The 19044-nt window shown below is 47.5% G+C and overlaps 1 pseudogene; it reads left to right on the top strand.

The window, feature by feature from the left end:
• Positions 1-421: 421 nt before the first annotated feature.
• Positions 422-10494, top strand: LOC139249578 (zinc finger protein 432-like; annotated as a pseudogene).
• Positions 10495-19044: the final 8550 nt, after the last annotated feature.

The following is a 19044-nucleotide window of genomic DNA, read 5'->3' as shown; positions in this document are numbered from 1 at the left end:
AAATGGAAGGGACGGGAACATTAATGAGTCTATTTTTATGGAGAAATCCCATATTGGACACAGGGTGTTTGAAACAATCCTGAGACAGAACATTACTGTCCAGCTCAGGGACAGGGTTATACAGAGCAGCAGGAACAATGACTGAGGGCCAGAATGAACATGTTCAGTGCCCAATGGGGGCCCAGGAAATCCTGTCCCAGTCACTGAGGTGGTCTTGGGTATTTACCCAGCATTCCCCGCGATGGAGGACGTGCCGAGACCAGACTACAGGGGCCCAGTGCGCAGGTGCGAGACCGAGCTGTGTTTGGAGCATGCGCGGTGCGTGTAATGGCGGAAAGGCCATGGTGAACATCTGTTCCGCCAAACAGTCCATTCTCCGCGGGGCGGAGGTGAGTAAAGGACCAGCGGGGAGCCGGGGAGGCTTCATAAACAACCGGAGCCCGCCGGAAGCCCGGAATAACAACCGGAATATCGGCGGCTGCAGCCTCGAGGCTTTCTCCCGGTCACAGGCCCAGGGTAACGGCGGCCATTTTTGTACAGGAAGGCAGGGTCAGTCCTCCGCCATCTTGGTTCAGTGAGCAGCAAAGCGCATGCGCGGCCATCTTGGTAAAGGAAGAGCTGAGTTCCTTTGCTCAGATTCTGATAAAAGTAAATTGGATTTTACAGATTGAATTAATACAGAGAGCTGCGCATGCGCGGTTCAGCCCCACCCCCTGTGTCATTCCCAGTGAGCAGAATAGCACATGCACCCTCCCCTGCCCCAGCCCTGCCTGGGATCACCATTCACTCAGTGAGTGGAACAAGATGGTTTAAAACAGCCGGGAATGGAGACACCACGACCCCGGGGTAAGGCTCAGAGATCAGCATTGAGTCCGGGGGGAGTTCAGGGGGAGTCGGGGGCTGTGTGTAAGGGGCAGAGTGGACCAAGAACCAGTCTCAGTGTGTGGTGTGAGTGGGGGAAGGGAGAGGCCATTCTCGGGCAGTGTGTGTCCAGGGTAAGGGAGACAGAATGGGCAGAATCCGCTATTTATAACCTGCTGCTTTCTCTCTCCAAACCAGTAGTGAACGTTCCTGGTTTAGTTCCCTCGGGGGCTGTGTGTAAGAGGCAGAGTGGAGCAGGAACTAGTTCCGGGACATGGTGTGAGTGGGGGAAGGGAGAGGCCATTCTCGGGTTGTGTGTGGACAGTGTAAGGTAACAGAGAAAGTAAACCAGTCACTCTTTCAAATCATTGCTGCTTTCTTTCCCCAAATCAGTCGTGAATGTTCCTGATTCAGTTCCAATCTCACCGTGTCTGTTGTTCTTGGACAGTGAGCAGTGGAAACACAGTCTGACAGTGAGGATGTGAGGAATTTCACAAAGTGCATCTATTGCAGGTACCAGGAGAGGAGAGTGGGAGAAGATATTTTAAAGACGCGTTATATTTCGGTGAGCTGAGTTCCCCAAAACCGTGTTGCTGATGATCGAGAGATACATTGTCACTCCCTCAGATACATCGTATTGTCCCCCGAATCCATATCTTAGAACTAATTTTGTTCTCGTATTATTATTCTCACAGCAAAATTCTTCAACCAGCCACAACAAATGAGATCTTTCCTCCACCCAGAATACAAGGAACAGTGCAGGCAGCTCCTTCTCACACACAGTAAGTAGATTATCACTCGCAGAGCGCAGAGTCACAGAACTGGCCCCAATCCTATTGTCACAGACAGCAGAAGCTGTCAGTCCCACAGTGATCCGAAGTGGCAGAGTTACATTGTGAATCTTACAGCCACATGGAGCAGTATAATCACATGCTGTTTCATCATTGAAACAGATCACACTGACAGGTACATTAAACACCCACACTCACTTGCCAGAAACTGGCAGGTAGAGAATAAAAGACAATCATCTATCAGAAAAAATGTCAAACAGAAAGTATAAACCACACTCGCATATCAGAAGCTGACGGGTACAGAGCAAAAGCCATATTCATGTTTCAGAATCTGACGGATTCAGTATTTAAACCCCCCGAACATACCAGAAGATGACAGGTGCAGAATAAACCCCACATTCCTGTACCACAGACTGACAGATACAGTATACAACACACACCCACATATATGAAAGTGACAGTAACAGAATAAAATCCCCACTTACATACCAGAGAGTGACAGGTGAAGTGTAAATCCCATGGGCACATATCGGAAAACTGAAAGGCAGTAAGTAAAATTGTTACTTACATCGCAGGAACTGATCGGGGCAGAGTAAAACCCACACCCGCACATCTGAACAATGACACGGAGAACGCTAAATCTTCACTCACATATCAGAGAAATACAGGTAAAAATTAAAATTGATTCTCACGTTCACATACCAGAGACTGGAAAATACAGATTAAACTCAGACCACCGCAGCAGAAACTGAGAGGCACAGATTAAACCTCAACACACACCAAAACCTGACAATTACAGAAAAATACACACACTTGCATATCAGAGACTGAGTGATACAGTATAAAACCCACACTCACATATGAGAGACTGAGAGATACAGTATAAAACCCATATTCACATATCAGAGACTGAGTGATACAGTATAAAACCCACACTCACATATCAGAGACTGAGTGATACAGTATAAAACCCATACTCACATATCAGAGACTGAGAGATATAGTATAAAACCCATACTCACATATCAGAGACTGAGTGATACAGTATAAAACCCATACTCACATATCAGAGACTGAGAGATACAGTATAAAACCCACACTCACATATGAGAGACTGAGAGATACAGTATAAAACTCACACTCACATATCAGAGACTGAGAGATATAGTATAAAACCCATACTCACATATCAGAGACTGAGTGATACAGTATAAAACCCATATTCACATATCAGAGACTGAGTGATACAGTATAAAACCCACACTCACATATGAGAGACTGAGAGATACAGTATAAAACCCACACTCTCATATGAGAGACTGAGTGATACAGTATAAACCCCATACTCACATATGAGAGACTGAGTGATACAGTATAAAACCCACACTCACATATCAGAGGCTGACATCTTGAAATCCATATTCCCTGAACATAAATTGACATACAGTGACATGCCCAGACTCACGAACCAGTAATTGACAGGTACAGGGTAAAGATCTCTCTTTCATTCCAGAAACTAACAGGTACAAAGGAAAGTCCACTGACAATTAAACAGAAACTGGCAGGTATAGAGTAAGGCCCACAATCACAGATCAGAACTTGACAGGTACAGAATAAAACCCAGGCTCCCATAACAGAAATGGAGAGATACAGATAAAGGCCCACACTCACATACCAGAGACAGATAGATACAGAGTAAAACTCAGACTCATTTACCAGAGACCGACAGATTCAGCAGAAAACTCACCTCCATAACACAAATTGACAGTTGGAAAGTAAAACCAATACTCTCTCAGGAATTTGTGGTACACAGTAAAACAATACTAACATACTGGAGAATGACGGGTATGGAGTAGAGCTAACGTTCACATAACAGAAATGGACAGATACAGCGCAGAACACATTCACACACCAAGAATGGAAAGAAACATCGAAAATAGGTGCAGGAGTAGGCCATTCGGCCCTTCGAGCCTGCACCACCATTCAATCTGATCATGCAACTTCAGTACCTCACTCCCGCTTTCTCTCTATACCCCCTGATCCCCTTAGCCGTAAGGGCCACATCTAACTCCCTCTTGAATATATCCAACGAACTGGACTCCACAACTTTCTGTGGTAGAGAATTGCACAGGTTTACCACTCTCTGGGTGAAAAAGTTTCTCCTCATTTCAGTCCGATATGGCTTATCCCTTATCCTTAGACTGTGACCCTGATTCTGGACTTCCGCAACATCAGGAACATTCTTCCTGCCTCTAACCTGTCCAGTCCCGTCATTATTTTATATGTTTCTATGAGATCCCCTCTCATTCTTCTAAATTCCAGTGAGTGTAAGCCTAGCTGATCCAGTCTTTCTTCATATGTCAGTCCTGCCATCCCGGGAATTAGTCTGGTGAACCTTCGCTGCACTCCCTCAATAGCAAGCAAGTCCTTGCTCAGAATAATATATCAAGACTGCACACAATACTCAAGGTGTGGCCTCACCAAGGCCCTGTACAACTGCAGTAACACCTCCCTGCACCTATACTCAAACCCCCTCGCTATGAAGACCAGCATGCCAGTTGCTTTCTTTACTGCCTGCGGGACCTGCATGCCTACCTTCAGTGACTTGATGTACCATGACACCCAGGTCTATTTGCACCTCCCATTTTACTAATCTCTCACCATTCAGATAACCTGCCTTCCTGTTTTTGCCACCAAAGTGGATAACCTCACAATAATCCACATTATACTGCATCTGCCATGCAATTGCCCATTCACCTAACCTGTCCAAGTCACTCTGCAGCCTCTTAGCATCCTACTCACAGCTCACACTGCCACCCAGCTTAGTGTCATCTGCAAACTTGGAGATATTACCTTCAATTCCATCGTCTAAATCATTAATATATATTGTAAATAGTTGGGATCAATGCACTGAACCTTGCAGCACCCCACTAGTCACTGCCTGCCATTCTGAAAAAGACCCGTTTATTCCTACTCTTTGCTTCCTGTCTGCCAACCGGTTCTCTATCCACGTCAATACATTACCCCCAATACCATGTGCTTTAATTTTGCACACTAATCTCTTGTGTGGGACCTTGTCAAAAGTCTTTTGAAATTCCAAATACACCACATCCACTGGTTCTCCCTTATCCACTCTACTAGTTACATCCTCAAAACACTCTCGAAGATTTGTGAAGCATGAATTCCCTTTCATAAATCCATGCTGACTTGGACCGATCCTGTCACTGCTTTCCAAATGCTATGCTATTACATCTTTCATAATTGATTCCAGCATTTTCCCCACCACCGATGTCAGGCAAACCGGTCTATAATTCCCTGTTTTCTCTCCCCCTCCTTTTTTTAAAAAGAGGGGTTACATTAGCTACCCTCCAATCCATAGGTACTGATCCATAGTCCATGAAATTCAGGAAAATGACCACCAATGCATCTTCTATTTCTAGGGCCATTTCTTTAACTACTCTGGGATGCAGACTATCAGGCCCTGTGGATTTATCGGCCTTCAGTTCCATCAGTTTCCCAACAACTATTTCCTGACTAATAAGGATTTCCCTCAGTTCCTCCTTCCTGTTAGACCCTCGGTCCCCTAGTAATTTTGGGAGGTTATTCGTGTCTTGCTTCGTGAAGACAGAACCAAAATATTTTTTCAATTGGTCTGTCATTTCCTTGTTACCTATTATGAATTCACCTGATTCTGACTGCAAGGGACCATGTTTGTCTTCATCAATCTTTTTCTCTTCACATATCTATAGAAGCTTTTGCAGTCAGTTTTTATGTTCCCTGCAAGCTTATTCTCATACTCTATTTTCCCCCTCCTAATTAGACCCTTTGTCCTCCTCTGCTGAATTCTAAATTTCTCCCAGTCCTCAGGTTTGCTGCTTTTTCTGGCCAATTTATATGCCTCTTCCTTGGATTTAACACTGTCCCTAATTTCCCTTGTTAGCCACGGTTGAGCCACCTTTTCGGTTTTATTTTTATGCCAGACAGGGATGTACAATAGTTGTAATTCATCCATGTGATCTTTAAATGTCTGCCATTGCCTATCCACCGTCAACCCTTTAAGTATCATTCGCCTGTTTATCCCAGCCAAATCACGTCTCATACCATTGAAGTTTCCTTTAAGTTCAGGACCCTAGTCTCTGAGTTAACTGTGTCACTCTCCAGCTTAATGAAGAATTCTACCATATTATGGTCACTCTTCCCCAAGGGGCCACGCATGACCAGATTGCTAATTAATCCTCTCTCGTTACACAAGACCCAGTCTAGGATGGCCTGCTCTCCAGTTGGTTCCTCAACATATTGGTCTAGAAAATCATCCCTGAGGCACTCCAGAAAAACCTCCTCCACAGTATTGCTAAGTTTGGTTAGCCCAATCAATATCGAGGTTAAGGTTACCCATGATAACTGCTGTACCCTTATTGCACGCATCCCTAATTTCCTGTTTGATGCCATCCCCAACCTCCCTACTACTGTTTAGTGGTCTGTACATAACCCCAACTAACGTTTTCTGCACTTTGGTGTTTCGCAGCTCCACCCATATAGATTCCACATTATCCCAGCTAATGTCCTACCTTACTATTGCATTAACCTCCTCTTTAACCATTAACACTACCCCACCTCCTTTTCCTTTCTGGCTATCCTTCCTGAATATTGAATACCACTGGATGTTATGTTCCCAGCCTTGGTTACCCTGGAGCCATGTCTCAGTAATCCCAATTACATCATATCCGTTAACAGCTATCTGTGCAGTTAATTCGTCCACCTTATTACGAATGCTTCTCGCTTTGAGACTCAGAGCTTTCAGGCTTGTTTTTTTTAAACACTCTTATTGTTGTAATGTGGCCCTTTTTGTTACAGAATGAAACCCACAGACAATTACCAGAAATTGACAGGTACTGGATAAAACCCACACTCTCGTATCAGAAACTAACATACAGAGTAAAACCCTCATCCACATACCAGAGATGGACAGATAGAGTCAAATCCACACTCCCATACCAGACACCACTATATAAGAAAATAAGAACATAAGAAATAGGAGCAGGAGTAGGCATACGGCCCCTCGAGCCTGCTCCACCATTTAATACGATCATGGCTGATCCGATTATGGACTCAGGACCACTTCCCTGCCCGCTCCCCATAACCTCTTATTCCCTTATCAGTTAAGACAATGTCTATCTCTGTCTTAAATATATTCAATGTCCCAGCTTCCACAGGTCTCTGAGGCAGCGAATTCCACAGGTTTATAACCCTCTGAGAGAAGAAATTCCTCCTCATCTCAGTTTTAAATGAGCGCCCCTTATTCTAAGATTATGCCCCCTAGTTGTAGTCTCCCCGATCAGTGAAAACATCCTCTCTGCTACCACCTTATCAAGCCCCCTCATTATCTTATACGTTTTGCTAAATCACCTCTCATTCGTTCTTCTGAATTCAATGAGTAGAGGCCCAACCTCCTCAATCTTTTCTCATAAGTCAACCCCCTCATCTCCGGAATCAACCTAGTGAACCTTCTCTCAACTTCCTCCAAAGCAAGTATATCCTTTTATAAATATGGAAACCAAAACTGCACGCAGTATTCAAGGTGTGGTCTCACCAATAACTTGTATAACTGTAGCAAGACTTCCCTGCTTTTATACTCCAGCCCCTTTGCAATAAAGGCCAAGATTCAGTTGGCCTTCCTGATCACCTGCTGTACCTGCATACTAACCTTTTGTGTTTCATGCACAAGTACCCCCAGGTCCCGCTGTACTGCAGCACTTTGCAATCTTTCTCCATTTAAATAATAACTTGCTCTTTGATTTTTTTTTCTGCCATAATGCATGACCTCACACTTTCCAACATTATACTCCATCTGCCAAATTTTTGCGCACTCACTTAGCCTGTCTGTGTCCTTTTGCAGATTATTTGTGTCCTCCTCACACATTGCTTTTCCTCCCATCTTTATATCGCCAGCAAACAGCAAACTCTCTGTTGTCTGTTAGTTAGCCAAACCTCGATCCATGCTAATATATTACCCCCAGCCCGTGAACTTTTATCTTGTGCAGTAATCTTTTATATGGCACCTTGTCAAATGCCTTCTGGGAGTCCAAATACACCACACCCACTTTATCCACCCTGTTCATTACATGCTCAAAGAATTCCAGCAAATTTGTCAAACTTAACTTCCCCTTCATAAATCCATGCCGACTCTGCCTGACCGAATTATGCTTTTCCAAATGGCGTGCTAATGCTTCTTTAAGAATGAACTCTTCAACATTTTCCTATCCACAGATGTTAGGCGAACTGGTCTATAGTTTCCTGCTTTTTGTCTGCCTCCTTTTTAACCGAGTGCGGTTCTCAGACCCCGGGCAAGGCCGAGTGTGGCTCTCGGTCCCCGGGCAACACCGAGTGCGGCTCTCAGTCCCCGGGCAATACCGAGTGCGGCTCTCAGTCCCCGGGCAACACCGAGTGCGGCTCTCAGTCCCCGGGCAACACCGAGTGCGGCTCTCAGTCCCCGGGCAACACCGAGTGCGGCTCTCAGTCCCCGGGCAACACCGAGTGTGGCTCTCGGTCCCCGGGAAACACCGAGTGTGGCTCTCAGTCCCCGGGCAACACCGAGTGCGGCTCTCAGTCCCTGGGCAACACCGAGTGCGGCTCTCAGTCCCCGGGCAACACCGAGTGCGGCTCTCAGTCCCCGGGCAACACCGAGTGTGGCTCTCAGTCCCCGGGCAATACCGAGTGTGGCTCTCAGTCCCCGGGCAACACCGAGTGCGGCTCTCGGTCCCCGGGCAACACCGAGTGTGGCTCTCAGTCCCCGGGCAACACCGAGTGTGGCTCTCAGTCCCCGGGCAACACCGAGTGTGGCTCTCGGTCCCCGGGCAACACCGAGTGTGGCTCTCGGTCCCCGGGAAACACCGAGTGTGGCTCTCAGTCCCCGGGCAACACCGAGTGTGGCTCTCGGGGTCCCCGGGCAACACCGAGTGTGGCTCTCGGTCCCCGGGCAATACCGGGTGTGGCTCTCGGTCCCCGGGTTCTCTTCCCTGAAGGACAGTACTGACCCAGATGTGTTATTACGACAATCCGGCAGCTTTCATGGTCACTTTTTTCTGGTGCCGGCCCCACAAATGACCAGATTCATTTATCTCCATTTCACAACCTGCCTTTGTGTTTTTGTGGGTTCTCTCTCACACTCCCTTTTCCTGTTTGAAATTCACTTTACAGGCTGTTAAAAGGGGAGGATTTGTAGACTGGAAGCTCAAACCAAACATCACCTCAAGATCTTGCAGTCACTCGGTACATCGGGACTGGAATATCATCAGCCTTTGACCATGGAAGCAGAAGGCACCGTTCACAGTGGGGAGAAACGGTACACGTGCTCTGTGTGTGGACAAGGCTTCAGTCAATCATCCAACCTGGAGAGACACAAGTGCAGTCACACTGGGGAGAAACCGTGTAAATGTGGGGATTATGGGAAACGTTTCAACTACCCGTCCCAGCTGGAAACACATCGGCGAGTTCACACTGGGGTGAGGCCGTTCACCTGCTCCAACTGTGGGTTGGTATTCACTGCATCATCCAGCCTGCTGATACACCAGCGAGTTCACACTGGGGAGAGGCCGTTCACCTGCTCCGACTGTGGGAAGGGATTGACTCAGTTATCCCACCTGCTGAGACACCAGCGAGGTCACACTGGGGCGAGACCGTTCACCTGCTCCGACTGTGGGAAGGGATTCACTTGGTCATCCGACCTGCTGATACACCAGCGAGTTCACACTGGGGAGAGGCCATTCACCTGCTCCGACTGTGGGAAGGGATTCACTACATCATCCAACCTGCTGACACACCAGCGAGTTCACACTGGGGAGAGGCCATTCACCTGCTCTGACTGGGATGGGATTCACTACATCATCCCACCTACTGACACACCAGCGAGTTCACACTGGGGAGAGGCCATTCACCTGCTCTGAGTGTGGGAAGGGATTCACTGCATCATCCAGCCTGCTGAGTCACCAGCGAGGTCACACTGGGGAGAGACCGTTCACCTGCTCCGACTGTGGGAAGGGATTCACTCGGTCATCCAACCTGCTGATACACCAGCGAGTTCACACTGCGGAGAGGCCGTTCACCTGCTCCGACTGTGTGAAGGGATTCACTACATCATCCAACCTGCTGAAACACCAGCGAGTTCACACTGGGGAGAGGCCGTTCACCTGCTCCGACTGTGGGAAGGGATTCACTCGGTCATCCAATCTGCTGATACACCAGCGAGTTCACACTGGGGAGAGGCCGTTCACCTGCTCCGACTGTGGGAAGGGATTCACTCGGTCATCCAATCTACTGATACACCAGCGAGTTCACACTGGGGAGAGGCCGTTCACCTGCTCCGACTGTGGGAAGGGATTCACTCAGTCATCCAATCTGCTGATACACCAGCGAGTTCACACTGGGGAGAGGCCGTTCACCTGCTCCGACTGTGGGAAGGGATTCACTACATCATCCCAACTGCTGAAACACCAGCGAGGTCACACTGGGGAGAGGCCGTTCACCTGCTCCGACTGTGGGAAGGGATTCACTACATCATACAACCTGCTGATACACCAGCGAGTTCACACTGGGGAGAGGCCATTCACCTGCTCCGACTGTGGGAAGGGATTCACTACATCATCCAACCTGCTGACACACCAGCGAGTTCACAAGTGAACGCAGGGGTTGGATTCTGCTGTTAATCGCATTCTGGACTGCATTGACTTCATTTTGATAGTTGGGGTTTATAACTCCTGTAACGCTGATGTTAATAAATCCTGTAACTGGAAAGGGGTTTAATATTTGGGATACAGACATATAAATTAGTGTTGCTTTAAACACATTGCTGTGGTTTTTTGTCTTTCCCACCTGAGGGTTTAGCATCACCTGGCTGGAGTTGAGAAAGGACAATCTATGGGGAGGATCTTACAGGGGGGAACAGAACTTCAGCCTGGACACAGTCCTTCAGGGACACACTGAGATCACCTCATTCTTCTGAACTCCAATGTGTATAGGGCCAACCTACTCAACCTATCGTCATAAGTCAATCCCATCAACTCCGGAATCTGCAGCAGACATGAGCAAGGACCTGAGGCTTATTAAAAGACACATATTTCATTTCAGACAAGGTTACCCTGGGAGAAATGTTCAATTAGAACATGAGAACATAAGAAATAGGAGCTGGAGTAGGCCATTTGGCCCCTCGGGCCTGCTCCGCCATTCAATAATGTCATGGCTGATCTGATCATGGACTCAGTTCCACTTCCCTGCCCACTCCCCATAAGCCTTTACTCACTTATCGCTCAAACATCTCTCTATCTCCGCCTTAAATATATTCAAAGACCCAGCCTCCACAGCTCTCCTGGACAGAGAATTCCACAGATTTACCACCCTCAGAGAAGAAATTCCTCATCTCAGTTTTAATTGGGTGGCCCCTTATTTTAAGACTATGTCCCCTAGTTTTAGTTTCCCATATAAATGGAAATATCCTCTCTGCATCCACCTTGTCGAGCCCCCTCATTATCTTATGTTTCGATAAAATCACCTCTCATTCTTCTGAACTCCAATGTGCTTAGGCCCAACCTATTCAAGCTATCTTCATAAGTAAATTCCCTCATCTCCGGAATCAACCTCGTGAACCTTCTCTGAACTGCCTCCAATGCAGGTATATCCTTCCTTAAATACGGAGACCAAGATACGGAGTTCAATTAAAGGCAAAATGCCAATCAAACCAGCAGCACACTGGCACCTTAACAGTGTCTCATTGGCCTACAGGCTTTTCTTAAATAGATTTGCTGAGTGGATATAAACTTAAACCAGGTTTACAGGCGTGATGCTCTATTCACATATTGAAGGTAGAAGAGATGCTGTGAGACACATGCTAACTCCAGTAGCTGAAAGTGATTAACAGACTGGGTTTTGTGTTTACTGATCCCAGGCGTGTTACCAATACCAGCAAAATCGAAGCCCATGGAATAACGGGGACAGTGGCATCATGGATATAAAAGTGGCTAAGTGACACACACAGAGTAGTGGTGAATGGTTGTTTTTCAGACTGGAGGAAGTGGTGTTCCCCAGGGGTCGGTATTGGGGCCACTGCTTTTTTTTAATCTATATTAATGACCTAGACTTGGGTGTACACGGCACAATTTCCAAATCTACAGCTCACACAAAACTTGGAAGTACAGTGAACAGTGAGGAGGATGGTGATAGACTTCAGAAAGACATAGACAGGCTGGAGGAATGGGCAGATGTGGCAGATGAAACTTAACGGAGAAAAGTTTAAAAGTGATACATTTTGGGAGGAAGAAAGAGGAGAGTAAATATAAACTAAAGGGGTGCATGAACAGAGAGACCCAGGAGTATATGTGCACCAATCACTGAAGGTGGCAGCACTGGTTGAGAAAGTGGTTACAAAAACTTAAGGGACCCTAGGCTTCATGAATAGAGGTATAGAGTACAGAAGTGTGGATATTATGTTGAACCTGCAGAAAACTCTGGTTCGGCCTCAACTGGAGTATTGTGTGCAGTTCTGGGTCATCATCATCATCATAGGCAGTCCCTCGATCGAGGAAGACATGTTTCCACTCTAAAAATGAGTCCTTAGGTGGCTGAACAGTCCAAAACGAGAGCCACAGTCCCTGTCACAGGTGGGACAGATAGTCGTTGAGGGAAGGGGTGGGTGGGACAGGTTTGCCGCACATTCTTTCTGATGCCTGCGGTTGATTTCTGCATGCTCTCGGCGATGAAACTCGAGGTGCTCAGCGCCCTCCCGGATGATCTTCCTCCACTTAGGGCGGTCTTTAGCCAGGGACTCCCAGGTGTCACTGGGGATGTTGCACTTTATCAGGGAGACTTTGCGGGTGTCCTTGTAACGTTTCCTCTGCCACACCTTTGGCTCATTTGCTGTGAAGGAGTTCTGAGTGGAGTGTTTGCTTTGGGAGTCTCATGTCTGGCATGCTGACAATGTGGCCTGCCCAGCGGAGCTGATCAAATGTGGTCAGTGCTTCAATGCTGGGGATGTTGGCCTGGTCGACGACGCTAACGTTGGTGCGTCTGTCCTCCCAGGGAATTTGCAAGATATTGCGGAGAAATCGTTGGTGGTATTTCTCCAGCGACTTGAGGTGTCTACTGTACATAGTCCATGTCTCTGAGCCATACAGGAGGGTGGGTATTACTACAGCCCTGTAGACCATGAGCTGGGTGCTGGGGGTGAGATACCTGCTGTGCATAGTCCATGTATCTGAGCCATACTGGAGGTGGGTATTACTACAGCCCTGTAGACCATGAGCTGGGTGCTGGGGGTGAGGTACCTACTGTACATAGTCCATGTCTCTGAGCCATACAGGAGCGTGGGTATTACTACAGCCCTGTAGACCATGAGCTGGGTGCTGGGGGTGAGATACCTACTGGACATAGTCCATGTATCTGAGCCATAGAGGACGTGGGTATTATTACAGCCCTGTAGACCATGAGCTGGGTGCTGGGGGTGAGGTACCTACTGTACATAGTCCATGTCTCTGAGCCATACAGGAGGGTGGGTATTACTACAGCCCTGTAGACCATGAGCTGGGTGCTAGGGGTGATATACCTACTGTATATAGTCCATGTCTCTGAGCCATACAGGAGGGTGGGTATTACTACAGCCCTGTAGACCATGAGCTGGGTGCTGGGGGTGAGATACCTAGTGTACATAGTCCATGTATCTGAGCCATACAGGAGGTGGGTATTATTACATCCCTGTAGACCATGAGCTGGGTGCTGGGGGTGAGGTACCTACTGTACATAGTCCATGTCTCTGAGCCATACAGGAGGGTGGGTATTACTACAGCCCTGTAGACCATGAGCTGGGTGCTAGGGGTGATATACCTACTGTACATAGTCCATGTCTCTGAGCCATACAGGAGGTGGGTATTACTACAGCCCTGTAGACCATGAGCTGGGTGCTGGGGGTGATATACCTACTGTTCATAGTCCATGTCTCTGAGCCATACAGGAGGTGGGTATTACTACAGCCCTGTAGACCATGAGCTTAGTCGCAAATTTGAGGGCGTGCTCTTCAAACCCTCTTTTCCTCAGGCGGCCGAAGACTGCACTGGAGGCGGTGTTGACTCTCGTCATCAATGTGTGCTCTTGTTGATAGGAGGTTTCTGAGGAATGGGAAATGGTCCACATTGTCCAGGGCCGCGCCGTGGATCTTGCTGACTGTGGAGGGGGGGGGGGGGTCGGGAGTGCTGTGTGGCAGATTACAGGTTGGTGGAGGATCTTTGTCTTATGGACGTTTAGTGTAAGGCCCTAAACATCCGTAAATACGTTGACTATGACTTGGAGTTCAGCCTCTGTATGTGCGCAGACACGTGTATTGTCAGCGTACGATAGCTCAACGACAGAGATTGGGGTGGTCTTGGACCTGGCCTGGAGAAGATGAAGGTTGAACAGGATCCCACTGGTTCTGTAGTTTAGTTCCTCTCCAGCGGGGAGCTTGTTGACTGAGGTGGAGAAATTCTGGTTTCGGCATTTTAGTAAGTATACAAAGGCCTTTTGAGAGCGTGTAGAAAAGATTTACGAGAATGATTCCAGGGATGAGGGACTTCAGTTACGTGGATAGTCTGGAGAAGTTGGGGTTGTTCTCAGAACAGAGAAGATTGAGAGGAGATTTGACAGAGGTGTTCAAAATCATGAGAGGTCTGGACAGAGTAGCTAGAGTGGGATTAGTAGAAGCTCTTGCAGATAGCCGGCATGGGCTCGATGGGCCAAATGGCCTCCTTCCATGTTGTATCCAGTCTCTGATTCTATGATGATGAAAAATGTGTTGCCCAGGATGCTTCATCTCCCGGACACTGGGACCCAGTTAGGAACAGAGACCCTGAAGCCCCACTCACTCTCTGTTCCTGAACCAAGATGGCCGTGCATGCGCCCTGATCCCGCCATGTGCAAGATGGACGCCAGTGATCCCGCTCACCCGGGCCGGTCACCACGGGGCCTGTGGGCTCTAATTCGGGGCCTGAGATTTATTCTGTATCTAAGCCGTGCTGTACCTGCTGTACATGCCCTGGGATTGTTTGATGAGATAGTGTAGAGGTGCTTTACTTTGAATCTAATCAGTGCTGTACCTGCCCTGGGATTGTTCGATGGAACAGTGTAGGGGAAATGTTTTAATACATACGAGAAGTGATGGACAGGTAAAGACCATCTGGTCCATCAAGCATGTCACAGCGTATACACTCTACTCCACCCGAGTCCATGTGATCTCCTGGGACAGGCAAAAGTACTGATTAAAAACAAACTTCGGACAATTTGGGAAAATAAAATGTTGGAAATTCCTCTTCAAGTCATCTAAGTGATCGAAACTAGTCCAGGAGAATACTCTGGCCATTAAATTCCCTGCAGTACCTACCTTCTGTAAGTGTTAATCTCCGCCGCAGCCAGAAACAAATCCAGCTTTTACTTGAAGGAATTCAGTGAGACTGCATCCACCACATGAGAGGGCAGCATGTTCCAGAGGTCTGCTGTTCTCTGGGAAAAGAACCACCTCCTGATGTCTAACCTAGATCAGCATTGTGCATCTAAAATTTGTATCCCTGGTCCTGTCTAACCGACTGAATTGAAATAAACGGTCAGCTGGAACACTCTCTTTCACCTTCAACATCTTATAAACCGCAATCATATCGCCCTAAGTCGACACTGCTCTCAGGTAAAGAGTCCCAACTCTTTTAACCTACCTTGATAACTAAGATGCTTTAGACTTGGAATTAGTCGAGTGGCCCTTTCCAGAACCTCAATATCACCCACCATGTGAGGAGACCAAAACTAGACACAGTATTCCAAGTGTGGCCTGACTAAGGTCTTGTACTCGGACAAAACAGTACGCCTCACCTTATACTCAATTGTCCTATGGATACACCCCAACACCCTATTTGCTCTAGCTGTCGCTACACTGCATTGCTCGTGTACCTTTAAAGATCTATTCACTAGAATCCCCAAATCTCTTTCTATCTCCACCATCTTTAATGCCTTTCCCTGGAGGGTGTATGAATGTTGAGCATTTGCCCTGCCCACATGCATAACACTGAACTTATCTAAGTTATACATCATTTTCCAGTCATGAGGCCTGTATCCCAACACTTTAAGATCTGCCTGAATCAGACGAGCCACTTCTGCAGTTCGAGCACTCGCACAGATCTTGGTATCATTTCAAAATAGTGGCCCCAACCCCAAAATCCAGATCATAAATAAAAATAGTAAAAAGCAACGGTCCCAGCACTGATTCCTGCAGGTCACCACTGGTGACTGTACTCCAAACAGATCCATATCCATCTTTAACTGCTCTTTACCTACATCCTGCCAGCCAGTTCTGTATCCAGCTCAATATATTTCACGAATACCAGAGGCTCCAATCTTATCGAGAAGCATCTTGTGCGGTACCTTGTCAAAAGGGTTTTGAAAATCTAAGTCGACAATGTCTACTGGGCTTCCCTCATCCACCAACTTTGTAACTTCTTCAAAAAATACAATTAGAGTTGTGAGATATGAACTTTTTTTTTAATGAAGCCATGTTGGGTGTCCCTAATATGTCCCCCCCCTATCCAATTAATGTATTGCATTCCTTATGATTCTTTCAAGCATCTTACCTATTACTGATATTAAACTGATGGACCTATAGTTACCCAGGTTTGCCTTGTCACATTGTTCGAAAAATGGGGATTACTTTAACCTCCTTCCGATCTGTAGGAACCATTCCATAGTGCAGTGAGCTATTAAACATATCGGCCAGGGGCTCGCACAGCACATGTCCCATCTCCCGGAGGACCCTCACACAGCACATGTCCCATCTCCCGGAGGGGCTCACACAGCACATGTCCCATCTCCCGGAGGGGCTCACACAGCACATCTCCCATCTCCCGGAGGATCCTCACACAGCACATGTCCCATCTTCCGGAGGGGCTCACACAGCACATGTCCCATCTCCCGGAGGGGCTCACACAGCACATGTCCCATCTCCCGGAGGGGCTCACACAGCACATGTCCCATCTCCCGGAGGACCCTCACACAGCACATGTCCCATCTCCCGGAGGGGCTCACACAGCACATGTCCCATCTCCCGGAGGACCCTCACACAGCACATGTCCCATCTCCCGGAGGGGCTCACACAGCACATGTCTCATCTCCCGGAGGATCCTCACACAGCACATGTCCCATCTCCCGGAGGGGCTCACACAGCACATGTCCCATCTCCCGGAGGGGCTCACACAGCACATCTCCCATCTCCCGGAGGATCCTCACACAGCACATGTCCCATCTCCCGGTGACTCTCGGGTGGCTGCTCTATATATGTTTAAGTTCTTAATTTTTTCAAAAACAATATGCTTATCTTTGTTAATGTTACTGAGAAAAACTAGCATTATTAAATTCTAATATTTGAGCATGATCTTCAAGGGTGAAGATTGATGCAAGGTATTTCTGCCATACTCAGAGAGTGCTTTGTAACCTGTCCTTGAACACCCTTCAGTGGCCCAATACAGTCTTTGATAGTTCTCAGGCTCACTACTAAACACCACATCCAAAATATGATTTTCCTCAGTTATTTCATTAACATGTTCAGTCAGGAAACAGTCCTGTATATTTTCAATAAATAAAAACAGAAGAACATAAGAAATAGGAGCAGGAGTATGCCATAAGGCCCCTTGAACCTGCTCCACCATTTAATATGATCGTGGCTGATCCAATCATGGACTCAGCTCCACTTCCCTGCACGGTCCACATAACCCCATATCCCCTTATCGCTTAAATACATTTAGACAGAAATAGTCAGTTTCTTAATATCCCAGCTTCCACTGCTCTCTGAGGCAGCGAATTCCACAGATTCACAACCCTTTGAGAGAAGAAATTTCTCATCTCAGTTCTAAATGGGCAGCCCCTTATTCTAAGATCATGCTCTCTAGTTCTAGTCTCCCCCATCAGTAGAAACATCCTCTCTGCATCCACCTTGTCAAGCTCCCTCATAATCTTGTACGTTTCTATAAGATCACCTCTCATTCTTCTGAATTCCAATGAGTGGAGGGAGGCACAACCTATTCAACCTTTCCTCATAAGTCAATCCCCTCATCTCTGGAATCAACCTAGTGAACCTTCTCTGAACTACTTCCACAGCAAGTATATCCTTTCGTAAATATGGAAACCAAAACTTCACACAGTATTCCAGGTGTGGCCTCACCAATACCCTGTACAGTTGTAACAAGACTTCCCTGCTTTTATACTCCATCCCCTTTGCAATAAAGGCCAAGTGTCCATTGGCCTGCCTGATAGCTTGCTGTACCTGCATACTATCCTTTTGTGTTTCATGCACAAGTACCCCCAGGTCCCGTTGTACTGCACACTTTGCAATCTTTCTCCATTTAAATAACAACTTGCTCTTTCATTTTTTTCTGCCAAAATGCATGACCTCACACTTTCCAACATTATGCTCCATCTTCCAAATTCTTGCGCACTCACTGAGCCTGCTTATGTCCTTCTGCAGTCTCTTTATGTCCTCCTCACACATTACCCTTCCTCCCATCTTTGTATCATCAGCAAACTTGGCTACGTTGCACCTAGTCCCATCTTCCAAGTCGTTAATATCGATTGTAAATAGTTGGGGTCCCAGCACTGATCCCTGCGGCACTCCAAGAGTTACTGATTGCCAACCAGAGAATTAACAATTTATCCCGACTCTCTGTTTTCTGCTTGTCACCCAATCCTCTATCCGTGCTAATATATTACCCCAAACCCGTAAACTTTTATCTTGTGCCCAAGCACAGATGTTAGGGTTCAGCTGCACTGCCCCCAGCAGCAGCTAAAGCCCCGTACCCCTGAATGTCAGGCCAATGACAAAGAGCTTCCCTCAGATCCATTCTCTCTCTCTCCCCCCACACACACTGCCTGAGCTCTCAGGCTGACTGTTCCCAGCACCTTCTCTCTTTATTCTCTCACATTTAAGCATTTCTGCTGCTGGGCTCAGGGGCTGTGTGGGCGGGGCCGGGACAGCGAAGAAAATGTCGCGGTGTCAGGTCTGAGGCTTTCTATCACACACCCAGGGACTGTAAACTAACAGTAAGGGGCTGTAACTGAGCAGTGAAAGCGAGCCGCTTACTGTCAGCATCAGATCCCGGCTCACAATAGAGGGCACGGCCCAGGGATGGAGGGAGGGCGGGGGCCCAGTCTGCAGCTGGCGGAGAAAGTGGCGCAGTAAAATCCCGGCCGCACCGCTCACAATGTGCAATCTCAGGCGGGGAGCCGGGATTTTACTGTGAACAGAAACCCAGAGCTTAACACAGGCCCGGAGCTGGGGCTTTGGGACATGTGGGAGATACTGATACTATCACTGGGCCCAGACAGTATGTAACCCGGTGCCCAG

Source organism: Pristiophorus japonicus, unplaced genomic scaffold, assembly GCF_044704955.1.
Source record: "Pristiophorus japonicus isolate sPriJap1 unplaced genomic scaffold, sPriJap1.hap1 HAP1_SCAFFOLD_327, whole genome shotgun sequence".
Lineage (NCBI taxonomy): Eukaryota > Metazoa > Chordata > Chondrichthyes > Pristiophoridae > Pristiophorus > Pristiophorus japonicus.
This window is presented reverse-complemented; position numbering and strand designations above follow the sequence as displayed.